We start from the raw sequence: 23,175 nt of genomic DNA on the forward strand, positions 1-23,175 counted from the left end.
GTAACTTCTCAATCTTTCTCCTTCTGTTCTCTGGCAGGTCCCACTGAACTACATGGCATAGGACTAAAAGTACAGAACTGTGCTGGGTCATGGCTGCCTAAGTGATTCTGACTTATATGGATGCCCACTGGAAGTTAGTTGTACTTATACATTTTCTTTTATTTTAACAGAAGTCAAGACTGTTATTAGTTGTCTGTATGTAGAGCAGTCACTTAAAATGTTGATGTATATACACACATAGTTTAATTTCTTTTGTTGTTGCTGAAATGTAACATATTTTTATGATAAATAAAATGTTGTGCTTTAGGGATTAGATTAGAATTGGGCTGACTCTGTGGCTTAGAGAGATGGACTGGGTTTGTGGAGCAGGTAAACTGGGTTTGATTACTGGACCAGTCCATGAAGAGTTGATTGGTGGTAGAGATGAGAGGTATACTGCTGGCTCACCTATCCCAGGAGATAGAAAGCATTTTTTTGGTGGGTTATAACACATGATAAAGTCTGTTGGGAGCTTTAGCCCTGCTGTATTGTATGGGAAAATACACTGGTAATTTAGTTTGCCTGTAGATAAGGATCTTAACTGATATCATTGCACATTGGGTGTGGAGCAGATTGAAGTGTAGGGCATTATAAAAAAAAAAGTTCTGATTCTAACCTCACATGGAAATGTGGTTTCAGACTTCCAGTGGGGAAGGAATGGGCCACATAAGTGAGGTGAGTCTTGATGGTTAATCCAAAGATAGCTAGAAAATATTCACAAAAATGCCCATTTGCTTTTCATACATTGTAATTATTTGACTTTAACTAGAAAAGAAGACAGATATTTATAACATTGTGCCACATAGAGTACAGTTATATATGATTCATAAAGAGTTTGTACAGAATTGACTTAAGACCTTATCAGCAGTCCTATGTCATTATGTAGTCACTGTACTTGATGCAGAGAGTGTACGACCAAATGTCACACACCCCAAGATTGTAAATGGTTCACAAATACTACAATGGTTCCCAAAAGGGTGACTTAAGGATTCCCTTTTGACATATTACTCATTTACCAGAGGTAAACAGCAACATTAGTGCTTAGTTAATAGAAGCACAGGAAAAAGAAGTAGTAGTAGTAGAGAAGAAGAAGAAAAACATTCCTTTGCCAAGTCGAAAACCCTACTGATGATAGAGTTCCTTGTGGTGCAAGGATTCCCCTTCCCTTCTGACGTATTACTCAGTTACCAGAGGCGAGCAGGAATATTAGTGCAAAGTTAATAGAAGTAAAGGAAGAAGAAGAAATCCCTTCGCCAAGTCGAAAACCCTGTTGATAATAGAGTTCCTTGCGTTGCAAATACCAGGAAACCTGCTAACACAGCCGCAGTAGCCCCTGCCCCCACACAATGATGCTGTTGGGCTTCTGGCAGTAGGAGCTCTCACAGCGATTGTTATCCTCATTATCATATTATGGTAAAGACCCTAGCTCCACTGTCATACTTACTGAATGGAACTTATTCATGAATTACTATGTGGCTTGATTGTGAAGTATTGCAGAGCAGGGAATATCAAATATGTAAAGAAGGTATGTCAGATATGGACATAGCACACCCAGTAACTGTAGTCCGCCAGGGGTGTAGTCAGAAAATTCAATTTTGTACTCTCAAATTATTTTTTCTGCTCCCCCATGGACATATCTTTCGAAATGTTGCCCCCCCCTTGCAGTTAGTAAATGTGCACATCATTTTCAATAGTTCCCCTCTAAAAATAGTAAATATATTGTATTTAGATTTGCAATCCTCTCTGTAAACAAGTTATATACTTGTTGTTAGTGTTATTAATTTAGACAGTTGTAAAAAATAATATGGCCTGAAAAAAGGTTGCTATGTTTTTGAGTGATGCAATGGAAAAAATGTACTTTGTAGTGTACAAAGTGTATGCCTGGCTATACTCTTGTTCTCTGCTGCACTATATTATACAGTCAAGCCACAGAGTACTTCATTCCCTGGAGCGTGTTATTCACTGCTACATACTCTGGTGCACAATTCGCAGCTCCATTTGTTAGTAAGCTGATTTTGATTACCATCATTCATGTTCATGCACTGCAGCAAAAACAAGCTAAGTAGTAAACATAGTGCACAGAAACATTTTTAGCAGCACAAAATATTTATGAATAACCTGGGGTGTACAAATAGACCCTTTCCTGAACTGACTTTACTTGTCTTCCCAGACATATTTTATTGAAAAAGAGATGGTTTTATCATTTCCATGATCTGCAGGAATATTTTTCTTCTTCCTCCAGTGGTGGTCCGAGATAGTTTCTACTGGGACAAAAGGTGAATTGAAGACTGGCAAAACAAATGTGCCTGGGTTTCATATTGGGTTCCATGAAAGGCATATTACTATTACAGCTCCTCACTTTTGTTACCTTTTTATCCACCTTCTCCTCTTCATCAATTACAGATCATTGTGAGAAGTATTTTCCCATGTGTTTAATATGAAGTCAATACTTCTCTGACATTCTGAGGGAGAAAATGTTAGTACACTTAAGCTAACATTGAATAAGCCACTGCTCTAAAACCTGTGATAGGGAGATTATTTTCTTTTATTTTAGACATTCATATGTAAAACAGTTAAACCTAATGGTAATGTACTAAATATGTAACTGTGAAATAATTGATGGTTACATTATAAAATTGGTTATATTATAAAATTGCTGCTGTTTTTTTACATTGTTCAGATATAATTTCATAGCTTCATTTGGTGTTTACTAGGCTAACGACTACAAGGGCCTTTTTAATCCTAGCCGTATTTCCCAAATCTTTGACAAGTTTTGGTACCCATGATAGATGTAAACAGGGGCTTGAGAGATGAAGCATTTATAAGCATGGGCCTGGGAGATGAACCATTTACAGACTGCCTGTGTCAACTAGAGACATAGGTGCCAAACCAGGGATGAATTTTTTGTTCCTCATCCAATTGTCCAAGTTGCACTTGAATTTGGTTAGAGAGGATCTCTGCTTCACATGGATGAGGATCCTGTTCATAATGCAGCATTTAGCTTATTTTCACAATACTATGTGTGTTTCTAAATCTGGAGGATGTATCTTTAAGGCATACAACAATAAAATTAGTATGTAGGTGTACACTGAAAATGGGTTTCTTTTTTCTTCATTCCACCTCTCAGACTTATGCATATTTTTTGTGCCTGGACAGGTTTGAAGTTGTAAGTGAATAATTTGTCACATTATGCAGAGTGGTTTTCAATACATCCCCAGAACTGGGCTTAGTTCTACAGCTGGCATGTGGGATTACTGCTGACAGCTCCACACATCTAATTACAATATATTAATTAGCCATGTGCTTTTCAGGCAGCTCCTAATTTGCTTGGCAAAATTTTACTCTAGGTTGAAAAAGTGACTGCCATAAAACACAGCAGTCACCCATTCACTCCTTTGGAAGTACTTGCTGTGCAGACAGGTTCTGTGAAGACATGGAGGTAGGGAATATTAGTGCATGTATGTTTGCAGATGTCTATGTGCTTGTTTATAGGGGCAGGAATAAGACTGCATGGATGTTTGTGTGTGTGTGTGTGTGTGTGTGTGTGTGTGTGTGTGTGTGTGTGTGTGTGTGTGTGTGTGTTGTGTGTGTGTCTGTGTCTGTGTGTCTCTGAGTCTGTGTCTGTGTAAGGGGTACCTTTGCTAACTGAAAGCATGGGTTGCTAAGTAGAACTCTAGTGGGAATTATGTCTGACAGTGATTAGCCTTTGATTCAGTCATGGCCATGAGTCAGAGTTGATAATGAAGTCTTTCTCACTGAAACCATAGCTGTCTAAGAATCACATTTTCTCACAATTGTGCTTATTGGCCAGTCCATGTTGGGGAATTACCATGAGTGGTAAGGATTTTATTAAACCCTAGGGAATATTTTAGTACAGGTTTCTCAGGAACATCCAGTGCATTAATGGAATTGTTTATAGCTTAATATGAACAATCAATAAATTAATGGAAAACTTTATAGATAAACATGAACAATAAATAATGTAATAAACAATATATTCCTAGCAGAATCTCTGTAGATATAAAATATACAAGGTCTGCACAGACTAATTGCAGTGGTCCTCTGAGCAAATGAAATGGCAGATTTTATATTTCTAAACAGCCTCTCAACCTTTCTAATAAAATATTAGCAAGCATGTTGCTGAAATGTCTCCATAACAGAAGTAGGTGAGCATTAATATTTAGTCTTACATATTTGAAAAATGAAGTACCGAGACAATACAGCAAAACTTGAAACTCTCTGTAAAACCACTAAGGAACTTTTACAAGGTGGCATCATTCCCTGCACCCCTAATGTGGAGAGCTGTGTCCCCCACACCTTTCCTAGGTGTTTACTAGGCTAACGACCACAGGGGCCTTTTTAATCCTAGCCATATTTCCCAAATCTTTGACAAGTTTTGGTACCCTTGATAGATGTAAACAGGGGCTTGGGAGACCACTGTACCTTGGAATAAAGGGAATACTCCAGGGCACCACAACAGTAATCTTAGTATATATTGGCAAGATGTGAACATTCAGTTTTGCTGTCCCATGGATTTCATTGACAGTTCTGAAGTTTCAGGAACAAAGTCTCTGGGATTTCTGCAAAACCTATTTGCCTTTTCCAATTATGAGATATAGAGGTTATGGTCCTGACTGTGCCACAGATGACCTTGGTTTGATCAGTGGCCTAGGAGTTGGAAAAGACCACGCCAGAGGGATGGGATTAAGTGTCTGACATCTACTCAATATCTGCAGAATGGTGTTGGAAAAGTCCAGTCACAAGGCCTGTGTCTGTGGCTTTCACACTAGACATGTAGAGTACATGAGCTTGCCAAGGAGTGTATGGAACCTAGGTGGGGTCAGAGGTGTACAGAAGCATGCATTCAAAGGCACACGTGTAATAGATCTCATGCTGTGTCTACTGGACAGCAGGGGGATCTCATGGAGCATAAAACAAATCTCCAAGCACCTGCTGGTACAGCTGCAAGCTCCAGCTCTTGCCTCCCTCCCCATGCAAGTGTCTACTGATGTAGGGAGTCAGGAGAACAAATGTAATGATACATGGCAGGGGACTGATAATCATGACAGGGACACTGACCAAAAAGTTTTGTAAAAAAATAAAATTCACTTTTTGCCTTCTACGTCATTCTGCCTGTTTTCCTACTTCCTATCTACTTCACCCTATGCCTGTTGATAAAACGATAGTAAGTTTCAATAATGAGAGGTATAGTCCTTAGTGTACTGAAGCACAATCATTCTGTTAGCTATTTATAAGTAAAATAGCTGGTTTTGTCTAATATTTTCAGAGTTCTGTGTCACTGTAAATAAATAATTTTTTAATAATGTAAGGTAAGTAATGTAAGGTAATAAAAACACTAACTTACAGTGCAGCAGATACTCATAAGCATTTTTTCTGGTTACTTAAAAAGTCACTTTATAGAAAACAATAGTCTTTCTTATATAGTCAGTGACCACCTCCCAATTTTTGCTGTTTGGAGACATAGCCTTCTGCTTATCCCTTCTACCACCAGAAAGTTGTTTACAAGCTATAATGTGTGCATGACCAAAGGTGGTGACAAGTGGCAGCTCCTAATTTGCTTGGCAAAATTTTACTCTAGGTTGAAAAAGTGACTGCCATAAAAACAGAGCAGTCAACCATTCACTCCTTTGATGATTTCCTGGACAGCATAACTGCATTGTTTCACTGTTATAGAGTCTGAGTTCATAGTTTCATAGATTTATAGAAGGTTACTAGGCTAACTGCCCTACATCCCTTTCACGTCTAGCCATATTTATCCTGAGTTGCCCAATTTGTTATTTAAAGGTGAGTGAAGCTTGCAGAGGTAAGGGAAAATGGTAGTTAACACTGACTTCCTCTGTCCAGGAGGGACATGGCCGACACTGAATTTGCAGTCACCCATCCATTGATCTAGGTTGCATTTGAAGAGGGTCAGGGAGGGGCTCTGTTTTACATGAATTAGAAGCTTGTTCCACAGAAGCGGCAGTCTCTGGGAGATGTATCTATCTCTCCATCATGACCTGTTCATGTTAGAGGCTAGATTAAGATCCGAGTGACCCTTCTGCAGTTTGATTTACGAATGTGTAGCATTTTCTTCAGGGCCGGGTCAGAGACTGTCCTGTAAGCTAGGCATAGGTCACACCTTAGCAGCCAGTAGGAGACAGAATACAGTGACAGGGCTTTCAGTCTTTCTGAGTAAGACTTGTTTTGTGTAACCTGTAATTTACTGGTGAGAAATCTCTGTGTTTTCTGATTCTTTTCTTATTTTCCTTGTTTCATCACTGCAGTGGACTTTTGATATCACTGGACTTTAGTGGGCAGTTTGGATTTAGTATGTTAAGTTATTCTGAGGGCTGCTTGGAATTCCAGCTTCCTGCATATTGCCATTGTCGAATTGTCTTTGTGTCCTGCTGTTTGCAGTCTTATTGGCTTTATTTCTGTTATACCTACATTTTCAGAGATGACATCAATCTGATATGTTTTTATAGTTTTCTGAAATTCCTTTCTAATGTAATTTGAAGATGCTGACTCTGTCCTGGAGTGTTTGTATCTTGCTCAGCATTTAACAATGTTTTTCAGGACTCATTTAATTTCTAGCTATCAAACTGATGAAATGAAATGTTTCACTCTTAGTGACTGTATTGGAACGTGACTGTTTAGAACAATTACTAAATTTGTTCTCCTGGAGTGGTGAGATATATTTCACTGCAGCTAAAATATTGATTTGCACTCCAAGACATTATTAGTGTTAGTTACCAGTTTTGTGGTACGTAAAGTATAGCTTTTTCAGTATTGTTTCTAGATTCATTGTATTGCAAGTAACTCTACATTTTGTAATTTTGTATTTCTTTTTTACTTTGCATGATTACATTGCTTCACTTTGATAAATGTTCAGTGCTTAGGGAATAAGCACATTAATACATTTAAAGATAGAAATTCAAAGCATGTTGAATAATTTTACAGTAGTACAATGTAGTCAAATGGACCCTGCTATGTACTCTACTTTCATTAGATAAGAATGTACATTTCCTCAGTGGGCTGCTACTAAACAACTAAACAAGTATTCCCCGGCATGGATATATGAACCAGACCCACAACTTTACTTTGGATAAACACTACCATTTGACACTTTAATCTCTTGGAAGAGACAAAGACACAGATACCCAAACATTCATGGCATTGGTGTGTAGGTGTTCCTCTGAGTTGGTATCTCTGTCCCAGTACTTGCAGGTAGTCACTCCTCAGAGGTAAAAATAAACAAAGTGGGGAACAGTACTTTAAAGAATATTATTTGGGGTAACTGGTTCATATCATCCAAGTACAACAAGGCGAGGTCATGCGAGTCTATAACAGTCAGTGTTAATGAACAATATTACACCAAAAATCCTGAATAAACTGTAAAATCAAAAGATGATGGTTCCAAGTCGCCAAGGATGATACAAAAATTCTTTATTCCAACAATAAATGGTAAGCGCTTTCGTCTACCAATATAGACTTCTTCAGACAGGTCTGAAGAAGTCTATATTGGTAGACGAAAGCGCTTACCATTTATTGTTGGAATAAAGAATTTTTGTATCATCCTTGGTGACTTGGAACCATCATCTTTTGATTTTAATGAACAATATTACCTACACAAATCATCTGGCATTATCCAGGTCTGTATAAATAATCATTGTGTTACTTGAAAGATGGGGAGAGGAATATGACAGCAGCATGGATGATGCAGTCTGAAGTGCTCACACATGTGTGTGGGTGCATACACATGCAAAGACACATTTGCCTAAATATGTATAGACACGTGGGCGCATGTGCGCACACACACACATACACACACACACACACACACACACACACACACACACACACACACACACACACACACACACACACACACACAATTCAGGCAGACCCAATACCAATGGGCCATGTCCCTAAGGACTTTGACTGTGGCATTTTGACAGGGTCAGAGTCAGCTCCTTGGAGTCTAAACATAAGATGCCATTTTTGAAGAGCAGTGCTTGTACACCAGAATGTGAAAGTGTCACACTTGCCTTTTTTAATTAAAGATATTTTTTCTGTATAGGCTGGGTATATCGTCAGGAGCAGCTAATACATCAGAGTCACACGGTGAGTGATTTGAGTCTGACTGTGTGCAACAGGAAATTGGGGGGTATGTGACACTGCACTCAGCATAACTGAAAAAACACAAGGTTTATGACTGCATAGTGGTTTGTTATATGACTGTTATACCCAGCCAGTCCTGTCCAACAGGATAGGATTCTGAATCACAGTTTCAAGGATTTTAGACAAGGGCTACTATGGTGTCATATATTACAGTTGTAGAGAAAAGTATAATTTCTCTGTTCTTTGATATACAGAGTAAAAGCAGTAGACACACAGAAAAGGTAAAATGTCCAACGTATGCAAATATACTCTATAACGCAGCTTAATATGTGGCTAGACTTGGGTAATGACTGCTTGTATGCCAATATATGGCACAGCATGTGAGTCCAATATTCACATAAGCCTGTTATTGTAGTTGCACTTTATGAATTTATATTTGACCAAGTATGAGGCAGTAACTTTTCCATTTTGTATGGAACTGGATGGAAATCACTAGACCACCCATGACAGCCTGTGTAAATTCTAATTTATGTATGGTATACGAGGAACTACACAAGTCTTCTTTTGGAATCACCTGTTCATGAAAAACCTCTGTTAGCTTGGGACAGAGCCTTGATTTAAGCGTAAAAGCATTCATTCATTCATTCATTCATTCATTCATTCATTCAGTTATTCATTATTTGTTTTATTTTAAAACTTTCAGCCAGCTAAGTACATTGGTCCAACTTCAAGGTGCTAATAGCATATAAAGTTCAAGGGTCTGAGCACCTCAGCATTTTATCTAGATGCCTATGATACATGTGCCCATAACAAATCTATTTAGCAAAAAAAAAATCCTCTATATCTCACTGTCAGGAAGCATTCATATACATGGATTCAAGATGTAGTGTACTGAAAGTTTTAATTTAAAACTGCCTGGCAAAAATTATAGTTGTAGTTGTATTTGCATAGATGTTTCTCTGGTTTGACAGAGTTTGTGTAGCTATGTCATGGGTCCTCTGCATTTGTTGTTGTACTTTTTTGCCTCTTTGTTCCGACATTATTTGGTAGTATTCCTAAGGTAAACAGACATCAGACTTCTCAATATGTCGAGTGTTAGAAAAGCCTGATAGACCTTTTACTTATTTTTCATAGCTCTCAGCTTTTTTGTCAAGAATTCTGGACAGAGCCAAAGTAACTGTGAGGTGGACAAAGACCACAAAACAGGGACACTTTGGAAAACTTACTCTAATTCACTGAGAAATTTGATAGAACAATAGGCTTTGCATCAATATGCATTTTCTGAAGAATAACAAATGTGAAACTAATGCCTGGAAATATTGTCTGACTGTAATTGTTAATGATTTAACATAAAATGACATATTTTATGAGGTAAGGATAAAAATAAAAGGCAGAATCAGGGACATTCTGCAAAATAACGGATAGTTGAGATGTGTGCCTATGGTATGAGCGATGTCTGTAAGTAACTATCTGTTTTGCTGGTTTTGGGGCAGTACTAAATGGCTGTTTGTCATTCTGTATATAAAAATCAGCGTATTAAATGATTTATTCTTTTCATCAGATACTTCTGTTTTACATGGAGCATTATGGGGGTTCGAAATATGTTTGTTTTGCAGAGTTACTTGGGATGAGTGCTCTATTCATTTGTTGTAGGACTTTTAGACTCCAAAAAAACATTTATCTCTCGCTTTCTCTCATAAAAATCAAAGAAAAAGAAAATGATGCTATCACATCATATATGGAAGTTTGTGTTGTTTTTTCAAGTCTTTAGAAATGCAGCTACATTAAGATAAATTCAGTTTATAAAGAAACGTATAAAATTATAAACAAAACACAATTGTGAGTCCACTTGTCAGAAAGCTGTAGAGAATTGTACCTCACCAGGTAACCTTTTATCTTAAAGAGCACAATCCATCCATCCACAACCCCCTTTTTCCATTTTTGCACATGGGGTCGCTGTGTCACTTCAGCAGTGACAATCACCTAGATCCAGGGTTTACACTGCATATCTAAATCAAAGAATGGATGAGGGATTGGTAATAGAGCTGACAGAGCACTTAACAAGTTTACAGAGAACATTTTCCCACACTCCTGTGTTTCAACAATTGTTACATTAATTTAATGCTCCCTGCACATTTGGTCGTTCTCTGCGTCCTTGCCTACTAGTGGATGGAAAAGGGCCATGATGCTACCTTACTGATCCAGTCCCTCAGTTATCAGTCACAAGAAGCAGTGTTGCTGATGGTAAAAACTTGCTCCGCTCTTTATGTTGCACCCCTGGGATTACAGATTGGATCAGATCAGGGACTGTCACTCTTCATGGTTTACAAATCATATGTATGAACATACTGGAGACTGTTCATATGCTCTATGTTGATGGCTCAACCTTCTCATAGCTATGATATTCTTCAGTCCCATATCCATGCCCTTCAAATGGGCTTTAGCTCTGTAAATGACTGAAGAAGAGCTGCTTAATTGTGAAAACAGAGATACAGAAATTCTTAAATATTAAAAGCAAAAAAAAATGCCTTGCTGGTCCACTGATGGAAAACAGTAGCACAGAGATGATGTGATCACTTTTATTGGACCGTCCTAGGCTATACCTGCATCTACTCAAGAATTCTGACTACCGAGAACCATTTATCAGATGTTAATATATTACTGATGCTATATACAATGCACTAATACCCATTTCTACCTGGTAAAGGAAAAGGTAACATTTCTTTCCCACTGGTTAAGGAGGCACTTCAAAAGTGACTAGTTTGAGTAACAAATGTTAATGTAACAGTTTCCTACACATTGGAATTTTCTATTGTTACTGGATAAGTAGATTATAAAACTACATATCCAAAATTTGACATATTATATATGTAGAATTTCAGAGTATGTTGATAATACCTAAATGAAAGTATATGGGAAACATTAATATTCACAAATTAATATTCCAGGACCATTAAAGAAACTCTCTCATAAGGCAAGAACACAAAACACATAAGGCCATATGCAAAACTAAATGCCATTTTGTAGCTGGTATGAGTAATAATAATAGACAGTCTTTATTTGAAAGCTGCTTCCAATAGCTTTAATCAAAATTGGTCTGTCATAAAAATATTAATAATTGGATAAGGCTTATGACCATGCAATGTTGTTTGCTTCTAATGCTGTGCCACATTCTCTTTAATGTATTGCCCTCAAGCAATGGCGGAATAGCTGTATCTGATAAGCATGCTAAGTTACTCTCATTTCCTCTTTTCTCTTTTATTCATTTACAAATGACCCTGTGCAGATCTGTTCTCATTATTCTCATGTTATTATACCTGAAGCAGCACCACTTGCAGTGAAACTTTTAAAAAATGTTTTACAACCACCTGCAGTAAACCATGAGGTCTGAGAATGCTGTACCCTTGGCAAAAAAGAAATAGCGCTATCACAGTTGCCATATACTGTTATGAGTAGCTTTCACACATATTGTGATAAACATAAATGGCCACTATTATATACACATGTGCACGTGCACACACACACACACTTACACAAACACACACACACACACACACACACACACACACACACACACACACACACACACACACACACACACTCACACTCACACTCACACACACACACACACACACACACACACACACACACACACACACACACACACACACACACACACACACACACACACACACATACACATACACGCACACACACAAACACAGTGCCTTTCTGGCCCAGTCCCACAAAAATACTACCTGGGGCCAGTTCTTTATGGTGCAATGACTTACCTCATCTAGACCTTCTCCTCATTAGCAGGACAGATGACCATACAGAATTCTTATTTCTTTATCTCATTAGTTCATGGCAATAAAATAAGGGAGTCATTTAGGAGTAACAAATTTGAAGTTAAGACTCTCTATTTTGCAACAAATATAATACACACTGTAGGTCCACAGTGTCCATAAGTATAGGCATACAGGTGTGCAACTGCAAGCATTTCTTGGTACATTAAATCCTTTAATGTCTCCATCAATACGCCCCCAAGAAAAAAGACATACTTTGTGTCAACAGTGGTGGAAAAATAACAGTATCTGGCCACCCAAAGGCACTATCACCACCACCACTGAAAGAACAACAACATCAAAACACAGCCAGTTAATGCATTTTAAGCATCTGATACCCTAATGTATATAACTGTTAATCTAGAACCAGAGCAGAAAGGCTTCCTGCCATTACTATCTGATATAGGCTTTCAGCAAAGGGGCTATCATAGACTAAAGCAACCACAGATCACTTGTAATATTTCTATTAAGGACACAGATCTCACCTGTGGGAACAAAAGAATACAGCTGATTACATAAATACACAGATATGTCATATATTAAAATCAGATAGTATTCAAATCTCCACAGTTTATTGGCAGATTTCCAGTTCAGCAATCAGTTTCCAGATTAGCTTGAAACAAAATACTGCCTGCCTAATAAATGTAAAGTTTAAGATTTTCTATCTGATTTTCATTAAGTTAAACATGCTCAGAGATATGGTAATGAGAAGCTTACATACTGCATCGGCAGAGTATGTAATAGTAAAAGCGCTAGTTTTAGCTTATTTCTGTATGCTCATTGTCTGATAAAGAAAATAAGGTATTGTTTCTTTAATGCACGCACTCTAGTGAACCATTGTGCATCTTAGGGGAGAATGCTTTATTTAATCTAAGTGCACGGAGTCCTTATAAACAAAACTGCAGAAAATTTTTTAGTGAATTTCCCAAGTAAACCAGTGTGAAATGATTACATTTCAGACTGGTACTTGGTCTTACTCTATTAGCAGTACACCCACTTGTTAGACTTAAAAAATACAGGGTCAGTGCTCAGAAGAGGCATAACATTTTCAATTCCCCCACCTGCAAATCCTCCTCACCATTCTTTAGTATAAGTTCCAACAATGGCACAATCATACCCTAGATACTCACACAAAATGCCCTAAAATATGATATCCATGTCAATCAAGCCATCAAATCTGCCATCAAAAAACTGGGCTCCCTATACAGGATCAAACCCTTCCTCACTCCTTTTGCAAGAACCACTATCGCTCGGTCCCACCTACTATCTACCCTCCTCTATACCTCCCCCCTCTTCACTAACCTGAACTAAGCCACCCTTACCAAACATGCTAGTTGTTACAACCATATTGCTAGATTTGCTACCGATGCTACCTCTAGGACTCACCATTGTATCAACCTAACTCAACTAGGATGGCTAGAGTGGCCCAGTCTTCTCCGATACAACCAACTTATAATAACCCACAAAATACTATATCAACCCGAAAGAACACCAGCACTAAATAAGATCATCAAACCATACAGCAACCTGAGGACACTATGCTCTGCTGACAAACTGCTGGTACAAACAACTAAGAGCATAAATGTAGCTGGGGTCTCACTATTCGCCAACTCAGTAGGCAAAACTTGGAATATGCTACCTGCTGAACTTACTCACCAATCCTCCTTAACCCAGTTCAAAAAAAGCCTCAAACTACACTTCCAACAGCATTGGCAGTGTCCCTGCTTAAACCCCGACTAATCACCACCCGCTGTTCCTGCAAACTCTCCCTAAGCATTTCAATCTTATACTCTAAGTGTATGAATTCTTGAAGGGACTTAGCCCATAACTCCATGTATTATTGTCTGAAATTGAAGCCGCATGATTTTGATGTTATCTAATATGTTTTATCCATGTTTGTCACCCTACTGAAAACTGCATATTATACTTATCTCTAAATGTTTCTATTGTTCTATTGTTCCTAATGTATTTGTACTCTGCTTCCTAGAGCTTTTCTTCCCAGGTCTCTGCTGAAAATAGACATATATCCAGTCGGACTTTCCCGGTAAACAAATGTAAAATAAAATAAAATAAATAATAAATTACCCAAAACACAAAAAAATGCAATGCTTGCATTTAACCACTGCAAAAAGGAAAAGTACTATCTGTAAGAAAAAAAAAACTATAATCATACTGAGTAAAAAGTAATTTGTACACCACTGCATGACATAAAAATACTTTTTTATCTGTGTATGGGAGATGCGTTTCTTTTTTACCTGGTGGATGTGTACAATAAACCTGAGTACTTGTTATTAATGGGTCCCTCCAGTGTTTTTTGGGCGTACACTGAAGGTGTGTACATGGGTAATTGGCAAAGGATCATATGTTTTCTCCATGAGACTTCTGTGGTCAGGTGTATTTTGAATCACTAATTCCCTATAACTGTTGCCAGTGTTTCCCCTGAGGTATTTCTGCTGCTGTTTTCATGACAACCACAATCATGGAAGTCTTGCTAAAAGTGTTTGCTGTTTCAGAAGAGTAAACCCATCAGAAGCTGGTTCAACAGCTGGTTGTACTGACCACTGTGTAGTTGTGAGCCCCAGGAATATACATGCTATGAAAAGGCTGAATAAGAAGGATGACCAGGAATCTTACCGGGTAGCATTTGTATTCTGTGCCACCACAGTGAACTTGGACAGAATGTGGAGGGAACTGATTATACGGGCTATAACAAACTTATAAAATAACTTTTGGCCAGGGCTAAAATAACCTCTGAAGTACATGCAATAAAATTCTATTATTGGACTGTTAATCCTGACAAATCAGTAAGAATGCAGATGCATGATTTAAAACCTATTTTAAAGCTCTGGCTAGAACCTGACAGAAACAGTAAATGGATAATATTAGAACTTTGAATAGCAGACAGGTTTAAAACAGCTTTGTGAAGTGATTCCAAGGACCGTAATCTAGTAACTTCAGTATCAGCTAACGACAGTGTTTAAAACTGACTTGCCTGTTTTTTGTCCATAATTACAGTACTCCTGTTTGGAATTTGAGAGAGAAGGACTCTCATTGTTGAGTCCTGTGCAACTAATGCAGAACAGAAAGCTAGAAGTATAGAACGGAAAACTGAAATACTTGCTATAAATGAAATTATTTCTTTAAGTGTGTTAGTAACTGAGTCAGCACTATTTCATTTGCTTTTAGAACAAAGGAATGTTAAAGACTGTGGAAGCATGACTGTCCTGTTAAGGATCCCATAGTATGCAAAGCTAACATTATAATCAACCAAAAAGTGGAAGTAATATGCATTTTATTTTATAGCTGGATGAGCAGGCAAGTGAGCAAGTCTACCAACCCTTTTCAGTCACAAACTGGGTACAAGTACAGAAAAAAACATTGCAGGCATGTTGAAAACCACTTGAACAATGCATACAGTGCAGTAGTAGAAAGTAATATAACATACATATAGACCTCAAACAAATGCCCTACACTGACTGCCTCAAAAAACTCCAGCTTTACTCCATAGCATATTGCCTACTCCGAGGTGATCTCTGCCTAACATATAAAGCTATGTCAAACCCAGAGCTGCTGGACATGCTACACCTAAAGAAATCCCAATTCCTCCAAGCTACACGCTCTAGGGACCTAAACCTTGTCACCACAATAAACAGGACATGCTGGAGGGATAGATTCCTGTCCCAGAGACTTCCTATACACTGGAACAAGCTACCCATCTATGTCAAGCAAAGTTCTTCATTAGCACTCTTCAAGAAAAATCTTGATGAGTGGATGGGAAATAGGAAGTACACCCTGGGAATCACTTCTGTGTCTCTGCTGGACAGTGGCACAGGAAAATAACTTTCTTGGGTGGCGTAAGCTATGGTACCTTGCTGGCTAGGCTTATGTAGGCCCTTGGGCCGATAGCCTAGTACCTACCTATGAACCTATGCATACAGTCCAAGTATCTCAGCAGTTTATAAAGTTGATGGTTGATACACATGAAGCAAATAAGCAGCAGTGTGTTATCACAAAGATTAGAAATTATATTTACATTAAACACTAATTATTTTTTACCAGTTAGCCATTGTCACAAAAGTAGGTGCACTTCTATTAATTTATAGAAACTGTTCATTGAATAGTTCCAGTTTTTAAAACTGTTAGTATCCGTAGATAAAGAATTCTATATGGCATGTCCAATTCTAGTGATGTTTAGGTCTTAGAACTGTGATTGAAGCCTTTTTCCATAGGAGTAGCTTGTCTCTATTACTTGAAGTCATTCTTTTTTTTTTATTTGTTTGTTTGTCTGTCTGTTTGTTTATTTATTTATTTATTGTGGTGGGCGATTAGCCTTGTGTTATAATTTTAAAGTTCAGACAATTTAGTGATAATGTGGCTCCATTAGTGATAGGTAACCAGTGTTATTTGTCATATGGGTTGTAATTGTGACAATTTAGATTAGTCAAAAAGACAAATCTAAGCATTTTATTTTCATGTATCGGGATTATTTGCTGACAGGAAGAGCATATTCTATTTTTGGATTCAGATCACTTTTAGCTAATGCCATACATACTGGGGAGGAGATAAGGTGAGAGATTCATGTATCATGATACAGTCACAATAATGGAAAACCATATCATATCACACATGTAGAAATTCAACCAGTTTTAGGGAAAGTGTTACATCCTGTGACTGTAACCTCTGATTTGACTCATAATGCAAAATTAAGGAATGACTTTTTGCCATTTTGAAGCAGAGTGGAAAATGGGAAAAGACAAGGCATCTATAGACACGATGTTGCAGGCTGATGTATTTAACAAAGAGGAAGAAGAGCAGCTGCTTTATGTTCCCATTCAGTATAAGAATTGGTGTGTGTGTGTGTGTGTGTGTGTGTGTGTGTGTGTGTGTGTGTGTGTATGTGTGTATGTGTGTGTGTGTGTGTGTGTGTGTGTGTGTGTGTGTGTGTGTGTGTGTATGTGTGTGTGTGTGTGTGTGTGTGTGTGTGTGTAACTTTGCTGTATTTGAACAATAAGCTTATCTTGTGTATTGTGAGAATCCTGTCCGAATGAAAACTAATAGATGTTAGTAGAGGAACTGAAGGTAAACACATATGACACTCTCAAGTAAACAGCAAAGTAAGACAGAATATTGCGCAGAGATGTTCAATGAATGTTAGCACCAAAACAGAGAGAATGGAAATAAGTAGGGATCTTAAGGGAGGACCCTCAGATCAAAGTGAATAAGTTAGGTAGGAAAATGCAGAGTGGTAAGCACATTCCTGTTGACTGAAGAACAAAGCAAAACTTATTAAAGTATAGGCAACATTGACCCTATGACAAGCAGACATGACTGGATATGCTAAGAAAAAGTAAAATGGATATGGTGAAAGCCAGGTCCTTCTTATAGGAAGAGGGGTGGTAAAACCACAAATGGAAAAATAGATGCATAAAAAAATGGATTGTACCCTCCACTAAAAGACTGTTGAAGTTTATTATTTTTTTTTTTTTTGATTAGCTGGGTTTTAGAAAGCTGGTGTGCAATTTTGTGACTGTTGCCTATTTTTTGACATATCTCACAAAATGGAAGCTGCCATCAGGTTGCAGTGCAGTGTTTCTTATTCTGTTTCTTTACTTTTTTTTTGCTTCTCCCCAGAGCTGACCATCTGCTGCCACCAGTTCCCCTCATCATTCATCTGGCTACTGGACATGGCTTACGTTCCCCACCTGAGATCAGCTTGACCCACATCTGGGAAAAGTGATGAGGTCAAAGACACTGGTGCAGAGGTGCAGAGTCATATTGCTGCAGAAGTGTGACAAAGCAGCATCCTGCTTGCAGAGCAGAGCTTGCCCATCTCTTAATGCTGTTTTTTTTGCAGCATTCCGAGGCAGCCTCAATCATCCCAGAATAGGTGAGTTGGCTTCAGATGCTTAGTCCCATCTACCTCCCACCCTGCTTAGTCCCTACAGCACCAGATACACTATATAAACCTAGGTTACCTAGGGCACAGTATGGCTTTATCCCTTTGAGCACTATGGGGCCAGAGAAGGTGCAGCGATTTCTTGAGACAGCTAGAGCATTTAATGAACTAAAAGGATCCTATGTTTTGAAACTCTGTTAGTGACTCATGACCTTAATAAGGAATTTACCCTATATACTACTATGTCAGAGGTGGGTTTGGGGCAGTGCTGTCTCAAGACATTCAAAGTAAAGATTGCCCTGAGTACTCTACCATCAGAAGTTAAACAATGCTGAAAGGAGATATTTCATTATAGAAAGAATAAAGTGGGCCTTCTATTTCCTGAAGTATTGTTTCGTACATAGACCTTTCAACTTGGTAACATACTGTGCCCTTCTGTAATGGCTGAGAAAGCAGTCTAAAATGACAATACAAAGCTACACTGCAGAATGCAGTCTCTCCAACCCATTCAGTATATGGTGAGTGGTGACCCACAAGACTAGCCTAGGCAACAAAAACAAATGTGGTTGGTAAGGTGCTATAACTGATCAGTCTTAGTGTAAAACCAGAGATTTTATGCTTTGGAGGGGAATAGCTGAAACATGTTGTATATAAGAAATAGGTAATATCCCTTTACATGTGTGTTGCAGTATTCAAAGTTGGAACATTCTCACAGTCAAGAATCTGCCATGCTTTAGTCACTACATTGACTTAAAAGGAGAATCCCACATCCAAAGACATCAGAAAGTTAGTTTCTCATCTGGAGGATCATCAAGAAGGAGGGAATACAACAGCTCCATTGGGGATAATTCAAGGAGTGCACCAAGTAGAATATCTATGGTAATGAGCTATAATTGGGGCCTGATTGAGGCCTGCAGCCTGACTAATGTCTTGACAGCCAACTTGCTGGAGGGGGCTGTGTGGACTGTGCAAATCTCTGTAAAAATGTACTGTTTTCTTATGGGCAATGTTAGTCTTGTTTAATGTAAAACTGAAAAGCCAAGAGAACTGTTTTTTATTTTGTTTTTGATTACTTGATAAATATGTACAATTAACATGTGTTCTGTTTACAGACTGCTGCGCCCAGTGTTCTTTGGATTCACAATGTTCCAGTAACTTTGGTCAGCATGCAGCAGAAACTAGTCTGAAGACTAGTTCTTTAGAATTCTAAACTCAGATTTGCTTACAGGAAAATAAATAAAAATATTCTTTTTAATTTTGGGGTATAACATAAATTGGACTATAAGTAGCTCTTCCTGCAAAATCAGGCTAAATATTAAGTGCAAACACATTTATACTGCAGATTAATGATTTCTGACATTCATACCATTTTTTCCAAACAATTTAGTACTTCTAGACAGAAAGCCTAGTCCACTGAAGCCTCTCAAGTTTTCAATAGAAATTGTTACACAGGCTGTTCACTGTTTGTAGTCAGGAGAAATATCTTTTAAATCACAGAGAACAGTTCTCCTGTTATATTTTGTAGCAACAATGGGTTTCTTATCCAGGTCCTTAACACCCCTTATCCCCTCTTCACAGAATATTTTTCTAGCAGCAGTAACCGTTTTGTACGATGACTGCACCTAATTCAACCCTGGTTTTATAGGGACTCTCTCTCCTGCAAAAAATTACCCCCCCCGGTGTCATGTCCTCTGTTGTAAGGTCAATCCACAAAGCAGTCTCCTTAGAAATAAGAGTCAGTTCTGTAACTTCATCAAACCCTGTAACATTTAGAAACTACTCCCAAGGCAAACTACCTTTAGGTGACAAAATATATCACAATTTCATGCCCCTCTAAACTCATATAACACAGCAGTCTATGCAGAATTATTCATAGAAGGTCTGTACAGCTATGTCAATGACTGCATATAGGCTGTTGTGCCTACCAGAAGTAAGCCCAAAACTAACCCAGAAAACAAACCACACCGGTACAATCCAAAACTAAACAGGTGGTACACCAAAAGAGAAAGTCATAGTTAAAATCTGGAAGTGTAACACCAAAAAAAAGATAAAAACTCTGTCATCAAACTGAACAGACAACTGACAGGACTAATTAAGTCCAAGAAAGCAAATTTCCTAGGCCAAGGATAACCATAAGGCCTTCTTTATCTACATCTGAAACTGCAAAGGCAGCACACAACTGTGTGCCGAACTGTTGGTAAATGCAGCTACGTTCACAGAAGCAAGAGATACAGTAAATCGTTTGGTTGACAAATTCATCTTTAAGTTTACCTCTCTCTCACCCCCAACCTTCTCCCAGGAAGTACTTTCTAGCATAATCCATCCATTTTCAGTAAGGAACAGGTGTTAGATGCTCTCTCTAAGGCCAAGAATACAGCTTTGATGGGCATAGACAAAATACCAGGATGCCTCCTAAATAGCGTGAAATATGATCTATTAAGTCCACTGGTGTAACTGTTCATCCATACTCTCCACATGGGATTCAGGCCATGCAAATAGGAGACTGTAACGGTCATCCCTCTGCACAAGGGCAGACCATCACTGGATCCCAGGAACTACAGACCCATTAGTCTGACTAGTCTCATATAAAAACCATGTAAAGAATGGAAATGATTAACAATGACATAGGAATCCTTCAGACACTGTACCCAACTCAGTTTGACTTTGTCAAAGGCAAGTCATACCTGCTGAACCTGGTGGAATTCTTTGAGAATGTCAGCAAGGCAATGGATGTGGGCAAATGATACATATTACCTATCTTGACCTAGCTAAGCATTTCATACAATACCCAACTCAGTTGTTGTAAATAAACTCAATGAATTAGGCATAAACCCCGCTGTACCTTAGTGGAAAACCAGCTGGCTAAAAGAGGGTACCCAGGAAAGTCAAATGGCTCACAGACAGGACCCCTGAGGTTAAGACTGGAGAGACCACTTCCATAAAAATGCCAACCACGGGTGGTGTTCTTCATGGCTCTGTGCTGGGTCTGCTCCACTTTGGCATCTATTTTTTAGAAGTCATGGCCGATGTCAAGGACCCCTGGCTTACTATGATTGCAGATGATTACAATTTAAAAGCAATTATAGAACCCCCCCCCAAGATACTAACATCTTACAGGAAGATCTATGGCATGCAAAATACTAGTGCCAAAGCTATGGCTTACAACTCAATGCCAAGAAATGCACAATAGTATATTGTGGGAAATCAGCCACCCAGAGAAACTACCTCATTGATAAAACACACCTTAAAGTAGATTCAGTAGTCGGGGATTTGGGACTTGTGTAGAAAGTAACCTGTCTTTTGACCAGCATGTGTCCATGGCTTAAGAAAATGATTCTGTTACTTAACTTATAAGAAATGCATGGCATCTAGGTCTAGGGAAGCCACTGTGTCACTGTAGTCAGCCATCATCAGACCCAACATTGAGTATAACGCACTCTTTGGTATATAATTGATGCATCATATGCAGATTACCTCAAAGCCCTATTTCTATAAATTGTTTCCTACAGACTGCTGAGATGTGATTATGCCTGACATACAAGGCATCCTTGGATCCTGTTCTAATGGCATTTTGCATATCCATAAAATGAACGGCGCCAGAGCTACTAGATCTAAGGATTTAAACTTTGCTTGCAACTTACATCAGAAGTGTTGGAGAAATAGGTATGTATCTTACGGAAACTCCATCCTCTGGAATATAGGCTTTCTATCCATGTGAAACAGAGACAGAGGCCTTTCCTAACCCTATTCAAGCTCAACCTTGATTAGTATTTATTATTTATTTATTACAATTTATTGTTTTAGTGGATGGGAAATTAGAAATTCACCCATGGTCTGACACCTATATGTCTGATGGACAGAGGCAGTTATTAAAATCATGTCCTAACTAACATACACCTCTTAATATAATCCCCAAGGCACAGTAACTTGTGGGATATATTTGGGTTGCATGGCTAGACTTACAAAGACTTCAGAGTTCATTAGCCTAGTATACACCTATGATCATACTCCCTGAGTCTGATAAACCTTTGCAGCTATTTTCCTTCTTCTACAATAGTACACCTAACAAGTATGGCTGCAATTCAGTGACAAAAGGTAGTTTCTACCCTTCTTGTAACAAACATTCAGCATAGATAAATTCCACAGGCACACTTTCAGGTACAAACTGTTTAGCAGCCTGTGGGCTATAATGACAACATTTTACAGGTGTGACACTGCTGCCATTAGTTCTACAGTCAATTGCTGTTTGTTCTGGCAAGTGACATTAAAAAGAAAAAAAATAGTTCATGAAGTAATACCTTTTGCTTGTTTACAGGCAGAGACACATGCTTAGATGAGAGGGTGGTAGTAGACCTTCATGCATTCAAGTCAGGATTAGCGTTTGCTGCTTCTATTAATAACAGGCATTCTACTGAAAAAAGAGTTTCAGAAGATTTAGGGTCACACTGAGACAACCACTTTCTGAAGGTATTAAGGAGAGCCCTTTTAAGTTTTTCTACAGCCAATGTTTCTAAAACTTTTCATCCATTTGCAGTAGGTTATAACCACAGTTTTATATTTAAATTAGCTACTTGTGATCTTACCAGATTCTTCATAATGAATGTTCAGTAATAAAACTTGAAAGCTGGTTCCTCCTATAAACATCAACTCTTTATAATATATTTCCTTTTTTCAGTTTTTGATTATTATGTGCATGAGTACCTTCTGTGAGCATATAGAATTTTATGGAGTTACCACTCAGGTGTGAAGACAAAATCCCAGCCCTCTCCAACTGAAGCCTGGATTCACTTGTCACATACTGTTTGAATGCCACTAGGTAGGCCTCAACCATCCATTCATCCTCAAACCCTTTTTCCCATTTTTCACATGGGGTTGGGGATGTCACTTCAACAGTGACAATCATCTTGAGCCAAGGTTTACACCACCGGGGGGCAAGTCCTGCCACGGTAATTCATCCGTACCACTCACACACACACACTTGCACCTATGGGCAATTTAGAGTGTCCAATCCACCTACTGCATGTCTTTGGAATGTGGGAGGAAACTGTAGCACCTGGAGGAAACCCACATGACCACAGGGAGGACATGCAGACTCAGCACAAAAGGCATCCCACCCAAGAATCAAATGGGAAAACCTCTTGCTGGGAGGTGACAACACTAACCACTGCACCACCACGACCACTCAACATCAACCTATTATTTGATCTTTTTTAGTGGAGCACTGACTTTCAGAACTTCTAGTGAGATATCTTATTTGCTTATCAGGCTACT

This window comes from Protopterus annectens, chromosome 7.part0 (assembly GCF_019279795.1).
Source record: "Protopterus annectens isolate FY-2018-M chromosome 7.part0, PAN1.0, whole genome shotgun sequence".
Classification (NCBI taxonomy): Eukaryota; Metazoa; Chordata; order Ceratodontiformes; family Protopteridae; genus Protopterus; species Protopterus annectens.